This window comes from Cryptomeria japonica, chromosome 1 (assembly GCF_030272615.1).
Source record: "Cryptomeria japonica chromosome 1, Sugi_1.0, whole genome shotgun sequence".
Taxonomy (NCBI): Eukaryota; Viridiplantae; Streptophyta; class Pinopsida; order Cupressales; family Cupressaceae; genus Cryptomeria; species Cryptomeria japonica.
The window spans coordinates 120,158,275-120,172,529 of NC_081405.1; positions in this window are offsets into that span (position 1 = coordinate 120,158,275).

Consider the following 14,255-nt stretch of genomic DNA (forward strand, 5'->3'; position numbering starts at 1 on the left):
TATATGTTTGCAATCTATGTCACTCCCTCTCTCCACCTTCTATCCATTTATCTCTCTCTCTCTCTCTCTCACTCTCTCTCTCTCTCTCTCTCTCTCTCTCTCTCTCCTCTCTCTCTCTCTCTCTCTCTCTCTCTCTCTCTCTCATCTCTCTCTCTCTCTCTCTCTCTCTCTCTCTCTCCCCCTTCCTCTCTCTCTCTCTCTCTCTCTCTCTCTCTCTCTCTCTCTCTCTCTCTCTCTCTCTCTCTCTCTCTCTCTCTCTCTCTCTCTCTCTCTCTCTCTCTCTCTCTCTCTCTCTCTCTCTCTCTCCCCCTTCCTAGACCCCTGTATTTATATCTCTTTGTCCCTCTATCTCCATCCCTCAATATTGTTCTTTAATCTCTTCCCTATCTCTATCTCATTATCCGTACATCTCTCTATATCGCTATATCTCTCACTCTACCTATCTCCATATATCAATTCTCGTCTTCATCTTTATCTTTATCTTTCTACCTACTCTAAACTAATTACACTATTGGCAGAAAAGGTTTTTTTAGCCCTCTTTCATCATTGCATTTTTATTTTTATTTTTATTTTGGTAGTCAAATTTCATGGAGTCATAAATCATCTGAATTTTTTGCGAGCAATTTTTTTTTTTTATAAAAGAATTTCACGCTTTTCACAATACTATAATTGGTTTTTGATTTTGATGTCTATTTTTTCAAATATTATAAATATTCATAGATGGTGTTGAGTGGTTTTTGTTTTAGAAATGTTTGAAGTTCTATTTTCGCTCATATGATAATAGTTTTTAGGTAATTTTTGTCTTGGTGTGTGATTTTTCTTGTACTTTGTAATGATGTGATCAAATCCATCTCATTCTATGTAAAATTGTACTTTGAGCTTGTGGCCAAATTTGGCAGTTATAAGCACTAAAATCAAATCTAGTTTGTCATTTTTGGCAATTAGCACTTGTAATCCTACTAAGAATGAAGTGTCAAAGTATACTTTGTTGCATCCTATTATAATTAGGTTGGATAGATGGAGGTATAAGTCTTGGTGAGATTGAATCCTAAATCATTATAGGTGGCTTAATATTTTCACTTATCTCTATGGACTAATTCCTAAACCATCATCATAAATGGGAACAGAATTGTGTGGGACATAAAGATTGAATATATCCTAGGAATAATTGATTGTATTTGTGATATTGAATTCCCTCATTATTTTATGACCAAACTTTGGGAGATGTATGGAGACTCAAATGAACCTCCATTTCCAGAGGATCCTATTGTAGATTATCTTGTTCCACTAATGAGTTTTGACAAATTGATGATAAAACAACTATTTTGCTAGCTCATTGGGAACATTTTGGTTGTCTCGGTGACAAAAGAAACTTCCACAAATACTTCTCCTCCTCCTACAAAGACTTCTAATTAGACTTTAATTTTTATGGCTCCTAATCCAAATTTAGAGGGTTTGTCTTCTTAATCTATGAATCAACATCTTGAGGCTAGGGACTTCAATAATCTAGCATTGGTAAATTCATCTAGTATTCTTACTTCTACATCTTTTGAGGATACAACATCCTTTTGGGATGATAGGTGCATTCAAATGGCATACACTGAGATCTCATCTCCATCTATGATTACATTTGATGATGCTTATGTTGCCACAGTTTTGGCTTCTTGTGATTAAGTGTAGCAGGGCTCACATTGTCCATATATGGCTATTTGGGATGATCACCTCAAAGACATTGCAGGCTTGTTTATAGAGTCACACATTTCAGATTTGGGAGACACCATTGATGGCATTCATCTTCTTTTTGATGCAGATAACCATTCTTCAGTTTTTGTGAGGCAACTCATTCCTCATAGTTTGACATGAGGGTAAACACTTTTGAGCAGCATTTAGAGGAGGTCTCTTTTAAATATTTATAGGATATATATTTGTCTCTGGATTGTGCTCTACATTAGTCTCTACTAGAATTTGTATTGTCATCTTCATCAATGTGGTCTAGAACGCTTGATTTGATTATGAAAACTTTTGACATTTACATGAAGATACTTGAGCAGAATTCAAAGACATTATTCTCCATCTTTCTTCCCTCATCCTCCTTTCAAGAATGAGAAGACATCCTACATACTATCTTAGTTTTGTTTCTTCTCAATGGGAGGAACGTTGTTTAACAACATTGGATTATCTTCAACATTTAGTGTTGAGAATTTACCATCATTGCAACGGACTCTACATTGGAAGGAGTTGCATAATCTCTCTTCATCTTTTTTATGGGGGGGATTTTTCCTACATGGGGCTTTTTTTCTTTCTCATTCTTCATAGAGAGAATTGTGTCTTCATCTTTCTTTTGGAGAGGAGTTTTGTCCCATTGGTTTTTATCCTTTTATCTGATTGTGAGAGATTCCATTACATTTCATTTATACATGTTACCCATATTTGAATTTGTGCATTAATTTGCACTTAAGGGGTGGGGGTGTTGGTGTGAAAGGGATTTTTTACATGGCTAGTTCATCACCTAGGTCTCATTCACATTTGTTATGTAAATTTACTTAGGGTACACAAATAATAGTTATCACTTTATGTTTGAAGTCGTAAGATCAATTTACACATCATACTCTTATGCAATCCTATGTTCACCTTAGCCTATATAGCCAATGTGTTCCATTTGCAATCTAAATCTATTGCAATCTATCATTTGCATCCTTTGATAGAATAAAATTGTTCTCTCATAGATGATCTCTCTTGTGCTTTCATGAAATTACTAGATCTTTGGTGGCTACGATTTTTAGCCAAATCTTGGATAGTATAGAGTATTCTATACCAAATCTTACAAAATGTCGAAGTCAAGTTTCTAGGAAAAGATATTTAAGGACACATCCTAACCATTTTTTTTTAAGGAAAATATATTATTAGCATCAAATATTTTAATCAAAGCACTTACTCTCAAAATTAATCTTGGTCTCAAAATCAATCACAGTTATATCAATTGCATGAACATTTGCATCTCTACTTGGAATGTTTTTTTTATCTTTGAGTTGAGTACCTGGGAATGTGTATGTAAGGACATCTTCCAAGTTATTAAGATCATTTGTATCAAATCACTTAACCTCAAATCTCATATTAGTCTTATTTGTATCAATAGTATCAACATTTACATATTTTCTTACAGTATTTTCAATCTATGTACAACTCTAATGGTGTTTTACTATTATTAAGGAATTCAATAGTATTCCCTTTATCCTACAACATGCCCCAATGTGTTTTATAATGTATCCCCTTCATCGGTAACATGTATTGAGGAGGCTTGAGCATGTTATTAGGGGGTTGGGCCACTCGACATGGTTATGTCCTCAACATTAATAAATTTTAAATATTTTTGTCCCAACTTACTAGTCTTTGTTCCCAAACTAGATTTAATAATTCATTTTTTTTAGTGTAACACACTAGATTTTATCGATAAGGTCAAAATAGACATCAATCTAAGATCTAGATAAACTCCTTATTCCCTCTTAGTTACTTTATTTTTTAGCCTAAACTCTTATATGATTCTAAATTTGATTTAATTAGCATTAGATATAGACCAATTAGTTCAAGCTAAGTATTTTATTCCATTCATTTTGTGGACTTGTAACTTCCATGTATATTCATCCTTTTAGGGTAGGCATTTTGATATCTGTTTGTTTGTTTGATTGGCTTTGTGTGCATCTACCTTGTGTTTTTCAAGCCAGTATGTTAAGCTTTGTGTGCCTAAAAATCTCTTGAGAACCTTGGGTCTCCTTCAACAAAGTGTTACTTGAAATCCCACCTTATCACAATGGGATGATCTAAATGCTTTGTTTGGATCACGAGAATCAAGTGCAAATATGGGCCTAAAGCAAGAATTATTTGGACCAAAATTAATGGAAAGCGACAATATCATTCAACACATTAGTAAGTTTGTTCCTTGATGAATCGATTAGTTGAAATAAATGAAAGACAAATTACACGATGATGCTGCAAAAGCTATGTTGTTGAATAGCATGCTTCTAGCTATAGTAATATTGTGTTTATATTGGACAAAGTGGATGTTACTCTAAAGATGTAATCTCTACCTTGATTGATGAAGGAACCAAGAAAAATGTTTCAATTATATAGGAAACTGGAATGTTTGTAAAAAATAAGGTTAACCATTCCTCTAAATTAAGTTCTTCTACTTCAAAGGAAAATCAATTCTCCAAGGACAAAATGATGTGCTACTATAGAAAGAAAAAAGAGCACATCATTATGAATCACATTCAACATGCTATGGATCTCCTTAATGGATAACTAATTACAAATAAGAAATTGACAATGAACTATAATAAAGAATGTCTTATTGAAGTAGCTACTAAATATCTTCCACACAAAAACAATGAGGAGATATATTTTCTAAATAAAATCAAGAGTTTGTGATTGGATGTGTATGTCTCCAATCACATTTGCTGGTTGTTTTATATTGAATGTGTGTCCCCAATCATAATCTTTGTTGAGAGATTGAATGTGTTTATCCCCAATCATAAAAGGTTGTGATTATAATTAGAAGTGTGTATCCCTAATCATACTCATTGTGAAAAAATGTGTATGTCCCTATTCAAAACTTTGATGTTTGATAGATGTGCTTGTCTATATCCAAACTTGTTGTATTGATTTGGATATGTGTGTTAGTCTCTATCCTTGGCTAAAAGTCTAGTATGGTTACTCCTCTTATCACCATTTGTAGAATAATGTAATATAAAGGGGTGTTAGGAAAATTAAATTCTCATAAATTTATTAGAGTCAATACAATAAATGTTTGTTAATTAGTTGTGATTCATTTGTTTGTATTGTAATTTGTTAAAACAACTCATATATTTAGGAGTTTGTTTAATTATTAGTCTTGTAATCATATGTATAAAAGAGTTGTAATAGTAGATGTCCTATAATATAGGATATACAAGTCCTATATATATATATATATATATATATGAAACAAAATAAAATAATGGAAACGTAGAAATCTACTTTTCCTCAATCCCTCAACCAATAGAAAGAAGAATCTTAAAAACTCTTAATTGCAAGAAGGGCAATCTGCCATGTATCTATCAGGGAATTCCAATAGACAAAGGTTTAATGAACTTAAAACTATGGTACCCTTTGAAATAAAAAATGGAGCAGAGCATCAACTCATGGAAAGGTAAATGGCTCTCATGGGCAGGTAGATTAGTTATGATGTGTGCGATCATTTCAGCACTTCCCATTTATCTCTTGTCATATATGGCATTAACAGCAGGGATGAACACTTTCATCCTTAAGAAAAGAAAGATTTTTTTTTGGCATAACACGGAGGAGAAGCATAGAATAGCCCTAATAGCTTGGGGTAAAATTTGTAAACCAAAGGCCTCAAATGGTTTGGGGATCCACAATCAGCAACTCCAAAATCAAGCATTAGGAGCTAAACTTGTCTGAAAAATAATAAAGGATCCAACAACAAGATGGGTGAGATTAATGCAAGCCAAATACATAGTGAATGAAGAACCAATAAATTTCATGAGAGTAAGTAATCCCCCTAAGGGATCCTAGATTTGGAACTTTATACTCAAGAGTAGATTCCTAGTGGTAGATTTTATTTATTGGGATGTTCATGATGGCTCATCATGCCTATTTGGGAAGACTCTTGGGGTGGTTACCCAAGTTTAGACAACTTGATATCAATTCAGAACACAAGAGCTTGGCTTAAACAAAATTGGGGAATTCATATCAGAGATTATGTAGTATTTACAGAGAGTTCTACTTTGGGTTGGTCTTGGAAGAGCTTTGAAGGTATACCTTCCCTTCTAATGAAATAGATCAACTGCTAGAGACTATTAAGAATGGGCAGTTGGTTTTTAGTAATGGTCAGGACTCTCTTATATGGACTCCTTCCAAATCAGGTCAATACAATGCCAAGGAAGGTTACTAACTTTTAGGTAACCAAGCTGAAAATAATGACTTAGGAATCCCACAAAAACTCTTTTGGAGCAGTAAACTAATACCAAAAGCCAGGTTTTTTGCTTGGCTAGCAATCAAAAAGAAAATATTAACAACTGAGAAATTCAAGAAAATGGGCTTTGTGTGTCCTTTGCAAAGCTCCAGAGGAAGCCATAGGTCATCTCCTTCTCAATTGCCCTTTCTCAGCCAAGTGTTGGAGATGGCTATGTGCCAAGCTAGGGTGGATCACTGCTCTTCCCAATGATATTGTCAATCTCTTCCAAGGTTGGCCAATTAGACCAAATGATGGTCTACTTAGTTCTCCACGGGAAATCAGCCCTTCTAGTCTCATATGGGAAGTATGGAAGGGATGCAATAGGAGAATTTTTGACAACAAAGCAAGGAAATTAGAATCAGTCCTTAATTGTATTGAAACCTCAATTGTGGAAAATATCAATTGTAAGTTAGCATTTAATTCCAACACCAAAAAAGACTTCACAGATTCAGATTGCAAGATTAGATTTAGATGGAATGGTACTAATGTCCCTCCTTTTGCAAGGAAGAAGGATCTAGAACGAAACCGAGTTGTTTGGACCAAAGTTGTTTCGACCCCCCTAAGATAGGATGGCTAAAGTTAATTTTTTTATGGTGCATCCAGAGGCAACCTAGGCCCATCTGGTGTTGGATGTGTTGTTAGGGACCACGAAGAAATCATTAAAGGAAAATTAGTTATCTCCATCCCACTTGATACCAAATAACATTGTCAAATTCAATGCTCTACTGTTGGGCCTCATTAAGAATCTTGAAGTTGAAGGGGACTCCGCAATTGTTATTAATGTTATCAAAATAGCTAGAACCCCCAATTGGAGAATGCAAGCTCTGCTGGAAAAAAATTTATCAACCTTGTAAAAATTTGAAAACTTTTCTTGCAGGCATATCTACAAGGAAGTGAACTCAGAAGCAAATCTTTCCAAATCAGCTGCAGATGGGTTCGAACTGAGATGGTGGACGGATGATTTAAAGGACTAAAGGAATAAATGATGGCTCTCTTCTGATGATTTGGTAGACCATAATCCTCTTTGTCAACAATCATTAAGCTTGAAGTTTAAAATTCAAACAATATCCTATCAAAAGATAGTCCAGATGGATGTTATTGCCACCTTTGTTTAAAATAGAAATATTTCCTACCACTTCATTTACTTTTTGCAAAATTTAAATATTTTGAATGAATAGCAAAGGAACTCGGCTAAACCTATGTAGAGGGTTGTTTCAATTTTGAATGTTGAATTGAATTCTGGATCCATTGAATAGCACCTAACGGCTCGCCGCAATAAATAAATCTATGATGCCAGCTCTTCCTTTGGACATGGGCCTATTCTATGTTGAGCTGGAAGTTGAGGTCATTCCATACTCAGCTCAAATTAATCTTGACAGATGACAATTAGGAAGGTACTTGGAAAATGTCATAAATCTACAATGAGATCCAAGGAAGATTATTCCTCTTACTCCCCTCAAGACCAGTTAGCGGTGTTCAGACAACTTTTGTCATTGCTTAGATAAAATTTGATAAAAATGTAACTAAAATACTATTTAGATGTGGTGGGTGACAATACTAAATTTGGTGGTATCAATAGCTCCTTCACCCTAATCACATCACCCAGGAAGAATTAAATTGCATGGATGTGGCTAGAAAATAGGTAGCTCTCCAATATATTAAGCAATCTAGGCAAGTGTATCTCATAATCCGATCAGACTAACAATTTCTAGATTCAAGGCATCAACATTGTCCACTTGTCATAGAAGGCAAAAAAAGTAGGAGGATGATTTAATGTCCTTTATGCACCCGACAGGTAGATTACATCAACGAAAAATTCTACTATTAAAATGGCAAGTTGACATCGAGGGTGATGGGTGATTTCATTAATGAAGGCAGTCCCTTCAGAATTCCAAATTGATTAGGTTTGACTCCTCATTTTCATCCTTCATCCTTTCTTCCTTGATCATCTCTTCACAAATTTAGTCGCCTAGTTTGGTCCCGGGAGAGTTAAGCAGAACTTCAGTATTTCTAGCCAATCCCAACCAACAATCCTCTTTCAAGGAGATTTCAAACCAGAGATTAAAGTGACTCCTCCATAATACCGAGTCTTTGGTTATAGCGGCTGTGAAAATGGTCCTAGGACAGGGACATTTGGATAGAAACAAGTACTCCAAGGACAACACTCTGATTTCTTCTAGATTTGTGGCCTCCTTGTTGGATGAAAGTGTCCTTAAGGGAGAGGTTACAGAGCTTGCAACCCACTTATTTGTGCTAGAACTACTAGTTGGTTTAGATAGAGTTATGAAGTATGCTTTGCATGGAAATAGTATTATGAGGCCTGGGGACATAGAATCACTAAATGATTCGAGAGAAACTATCACTTTCCACCCCTTCCTATGGATCTCAAGGGCCCAGCCCTTATGAGACACTGGGCCATTGTTGTTGTGGCACATAGATATTTAAAATGGAAGTTTTTATCAAACAAAGTTGGAGACCTAGACAAGGAGGAAGATTTCAGGGACTTTGCCAATTTAAATGGCTTTCTTATTCCTAAGGAAGAAAATAGGCCTACCCACTCAAGTGGAGAAGAACCAATAGTCCCGCAGAGACACAATGGAGGTGGTTGAGGTCATGGTCGTAGTAGGGGTCATGTTCATGGGCATGGTCGTGGGCATGGTCAATGTTGCGGACATAATAGTCCTCACCTTGGATCTCCTGCTCCTAGCATGGAAGAAGATAGGTTGATATCTGAAATGCTATAGATGAACTCTCTCAAAATATTGTGGGAAGAAAAATAGCTCCCATCAGGGATTAAGTCAATATTTTGATCTTTTTAGTTTCAAGGAAGGTTGTGAAGGGTTGGCTAACTATTAATCTCTATGTATTTTGAAAATCTTTACTTCTCAATACTAATACTTCTGACTCTGTCGTTTCTCGATCAAAAATAATAATTGTGTGCAAAATTTTCTATTTAGCTTCTATAATTTATGGTCAAATTTATTTTAATTATATATTAAATTAATTTTAACAAAAAAAGACAAGAAATATATGATGTTTAAAATCCCATAAAATCCAAAAAGAGATTTAAGGTAAAAAGAGTAAAAACATATATATGAGAGGTTAACATGTTTTGGTGTCAATTAAACAAAGATGAGTAGAAATTAGAGATGGCAAACAAAAATGTATGATGATCAAAATCTTATATAACCAAGAAAGAGGTAGAAGGTAAAGCCGATAAAGGCATATATATGAGTGGTTTTTGGTGCTAATAAACCAAAAGAGGTAGAAGCTAAACACGGTAAAGGCATATATATGAGTGATTTTTTGTGTTAATATATCAAAAGAGATGTAAAAAATTGAGATAGAAATTTAAATCAACATTATCAATAATCAAAAGAGAAGTAAAAAATTGAGATAGAAATTTAAATCAACATTATCAATCTTTAAAAAATTACTAATGCACAGTCAAGTTGAAACCATTTTTAAACAAGAGATGCATAGCTTCATGTTCTTGCCCAAAGCGTAAAAAGATTGAGGGGAAGAGGAGGAGGGAAAGAAATAGATAGAGGGATAGAGAGAGGTCTATGGAGAAATAAAAATAGACAAATAGAAATAAGAAGATAGACAAATAGAAAGGAAGAGGTAGAGAGAGTTGAAGAGATAGATAAGCGTTAGAGAAAGGTCCATGGAGAAATAAAAATAGACAAATAAATATAAGAAGCTAGACAAATAAATATAAGAAGCTAGACAAATAGAAAGGAAGAGGTAGAGAGAGCTGAAGATATAGATAAGTATATAGGGAGAGGGAGAGATGGATGATAGAACTGAGAGGATACATATAACTTAAGAAAGATAGAAAGGAGGATGGGGATATTTTAAAGTAATACTATTATTAAAATCAATTATCTTCTCAATATATAATAAACAAATTGTACATTATATTTTTTATTTAACATCTTATTATCTATCATTTGAGTCACCATATGATTCATTTTTTTACTTTGTGATATAGTGAGAAGGAATTTGTCAAGATATTGGACTTTGAACCTTTGAAAGATGAGATATTTGTGCATTTAGCATGAATATGGAAAAATATAAACAACATCTAATCCTTCAATTTTGGAGTTTTTTTTTGTTTGATAATACATATAGATTGGATTAAAAAACCTAACAAATTTAAAGAAATAATATGTTATTATTAATTAAAAGAAAAAAATATTAAGTACTAAATCAATTTTAATTAATTCATATTATATTTATCACAAGAAAAAATTAAATAGCACAAATAATTATAAATTTAATTAATTATAATAACTTTTAATTATTTTCTAATTTCATAAAAGCACATAAATAATTAAAATAAATTCTGAAGTTAGATCAAAGTAAAAATTAAAATAGAATGAAGTAAATGCCAAATCAAACTATATTAGAATCTAAATATTAATCAAAATAATTGTTTAAGGTGAAAATGGATAAACAATATTGAAAGACTAAATGAATTCAACCACAAAACCCTAGCCTAACAACAACAAAGATCCACCATAACATATGAAGATTACCTAAGACAATGCAAATCAAATGAAATCACAAAGATTATACCATCACATGTCCAATAGGGTTTGGATCTCCATTCTTCCTATCTCCATTGATCTTGCTTGATATATTTGCTCTCAGATTTTATGTGTGCACAAGAGCTCAACAAAGAACGGAAATGTGGTTGCAAGTAGGATCGCATATGAAAGTGCAAAGCGTAGTTGGGGTTGAATGCATAGTGAGTGTAATCAATTGATTAGGATGCATAGATTGATTAGGGTTGATAATGAAGGAAGTATCCTCTTATATAGAAGACACTATATGAAATGGAGGGATAAGATTGAGAGGTGTAAAAGATAAATGGTTGACTATGATTAGAGGGTAGGTAGAGAAAATAAGAAAATAATGAAAGGGTAGGTAGTGTATGAATTAAGAGATGAATGACATGTGTCATGGGTAGAAAAGGTTAATGAATTAATTAAATAAATAAAGATTCATTTAATTAATAGAAGAAGTGGGATCAATTAAATAAATAAGATATTTATTTAATTTAAGAAAAGGATAATTTAAATAAATAAAGGTATTTATTTAAATTAGAAATAAGGCTAGAAGAGGATAAATGAATTAATTAAATAAATAAAGATTTATTTAATTAATAGAAGAATTAGGTTAAAATAATTAAATAAATAAAATATTTATTTAATTAGACATGACAATTTTAGGTGTCTACATTTTGTCCCTCTTTGAGACAATGCAACTTGTTGCGTTGTTTCAAAGAAAATAATATGAACTGATACAAAGTTGCCCCAAGATGGGAATGATATGCCCCCTCGAGAGATTGGATGAAGATGTCTGAAAAGATTGCAAACAATCTCTTGATAAGAAAGAATGGCTAGAATGAACTGACCGGATAGAGTGACAGAGTCACAAGATAAAGAAGACTGACTAGGGCTAGGGCTAGGGCTAGGGTTAGGGTAGTCTATAAGATAGACCACGAGGGAACACATCCTCATTGTCATCCACACATCCAAGAGATCAGAGTGTAGAGAGAGAATAGAGCAGCAGCAGTCAGCAGTGATGGCATTAGTGCATAGATTCGATCGTGTTCGCCAATTTTAGAGGCCAACAGATGCAAGAAAGTTGGTAAGTACAACAAAACCTCTTTGTACTTCGTTGCAATAAATGTTGTCATTAATGCATGTTAGGTGGTGCAATAAATGCGCTTTAGGATAATGTCAAAAATGTGTAGGCACGTCTGCGTTGGTGCCAGGCGCATCTATGTTGGCTAGGCGCATCTATGTTTGTGCCAAGCGCGTCTATGTCGTCAAGGTCAAATCGGCAGTTATGTGATGAACATACGCTGCCGATTGGATAAGTTGCTAAGAGGATACACTCAAGCAGGTCCTCTAGGGAAGACTAAGATAGCAGATAGGGCTAGGATTGACAATTATGTGATAGAACATACGTTGCCAATTAGGAAACTACTCAAGAGGATACACTCAAACAGAGGCCCTAGGATAGGATAGATCAAGGCACTTTGTGATGAACAAGGAGTACCAAGACATAGTACTTTGTGATGAACAGGGAGTACTAAAAAGAGTAGCACTTTGTGATGAACAGTGAGTGCAAAGAACACGTAGTACTTTGTGATGAACAAGGAGTACCACTGGGATAGATAGCAACACTTTGTGATGAACAGTGAGTGTCACTATGATATATAGCAACACTTTGTGATGAATAGTGAGTGTCACTAGGATAGAAGCAACACTTTGTGATGAACAGTGAGTGTCACTTTGACTGGCATGATTGCTTTGCTTGACTGCAGGAGTACTTGCCTATGCTAGAGCCACGGGAGAGATTCCCATCGACTCAGAGGTTACGACCAAAGTTGACATTCAAGGACAGGGCTTCCATTGAGGTTATGGGTCTATGATTTATTATGTATGTGCCTGAGTTTCGGGCAAACATGGGATTGCTTACTGCACTTGCTGAGAGATGGCACTCTGAGACATGCACGTTCCATTTGCCGATGGGTGAGATGGCAGTCACCTTAGAGGATGTTTACAGGATTCCGAGGATACCAATCGATGGGGAGTTAGTACCTTACGATCAATACGGAGATAGGGATGCGCTGAGATGAGTGTTTCAGGATCCAGGATTGGAGATGAGCGTTGGACACATGGCTTGGGACACGATGACATAGACAGGATTAGTGCTAGTGGCGGTGCTAGTAGGAGTGATCAGTGGGTTCCTTTGTCTGGATAGGGTGACGCGAGGGGTGGCTGCAAAGGACACATGGGCCACGAGGGATGATCTTGGGGTGGATCCTTTCAGGGCTCAAACTCCATCGAGGCCAGCCAGCTCCGAGGGAGGGAGTTCATCATAGCCGTAGAGGGCTCCCTATGTATCAATTTTGTACCATTGTGTATGATGATGTAGACACCTTCGGGTGATTTTGTAGCCATATGTATTTTGACATCATTGTATCATGACACTTATGATTATATATATGAGATTATTCATCTTTGCGGCAACTATATGCATGTGTACCTATGTGATGTATGTTCTTTTGTTGTATGTTTCTATGTGATGATTATGATATGGATGCAAATATGTACATAATGAAGTGCAATATTTTTTTTGTTCTTTTATGTTTTTAATATGTTATACCAATGCAAATGTGAATGTATGAAATGCAGATGAATATGATAATGCAAATAACTATGTACATGATGAGAATGTAAAATGTTCTAACATGTGTTGTGTGCAGGATGTGATGTGATTGTGATATCTATATGTATGTATGAAATGCTTAATATGTGATAATGCAGGTGCAACTACATGAAATGTAAATGTTTTTAGTGTGTCAGTATACTCAGTCATGTGATAGCAGGCTACACGGACTTAGGAAGGACGATGAAAGTCAATCAAGAAAGGGGGATGGAAGGTAGAAGATATGAAAGTGAAAGAGCTTCTTGTGCGTTATCATCATTGAGCTTTATTATGGCAAGTAGGTTATGTCAATCGAGGCATATGTTTGACCTATAAAGTCATTGTACCCGTTGGCATGGAGATAAGACAGTCACAAACAAGGAATGCCCTAGTTCATACTAGACTCTCAGTGTCCTCATATCCTTGGACAAGTCATAGCATTACTAAAAGACAATCCACAGACAACAAAGAAAAATAGGTGACGATACCCCATCCTCGCCTTTCTAGTCAAAGACATCCTAGAGATAAAAATCTCTAGTCAGAGACATCCTTGAAAAGCTAAAAGACATGTCACCAAAAGATAAAATCAAAATAAAACCAAGACTCGACACCAACATCCACTGTAGCCCTCAAGTTTAGTGTCTCTTGTCACTTGTATAAATCTTATTTGATTGTGGTCACAATGTTTACTTTCACAAAAAGGATAGATAGCACTGAACCATAATGTTGCCTGACTCTGTTGAAAGATTTGATTTGTTGAAGCCCATTGTTGTTGCTCTGTCTCATCTGAAACTGACTGAATCCATGAAATTGATACTTTATTGCAAAGAAGATGGAACTTTATTGCGGATTGGCAATGTAGATGTTTCTTTATTGCGGATTGTGTGCAAATAGACTGAAGGAAACTGGAAGAAATTGTACTCCTCGAAACATGTGATGCTCTCAGTTCCACACCCTTCACTAGACGTAGGATTTGCCTTAGCCATAGATAGGAGCTGATTTATTATGAATGGAA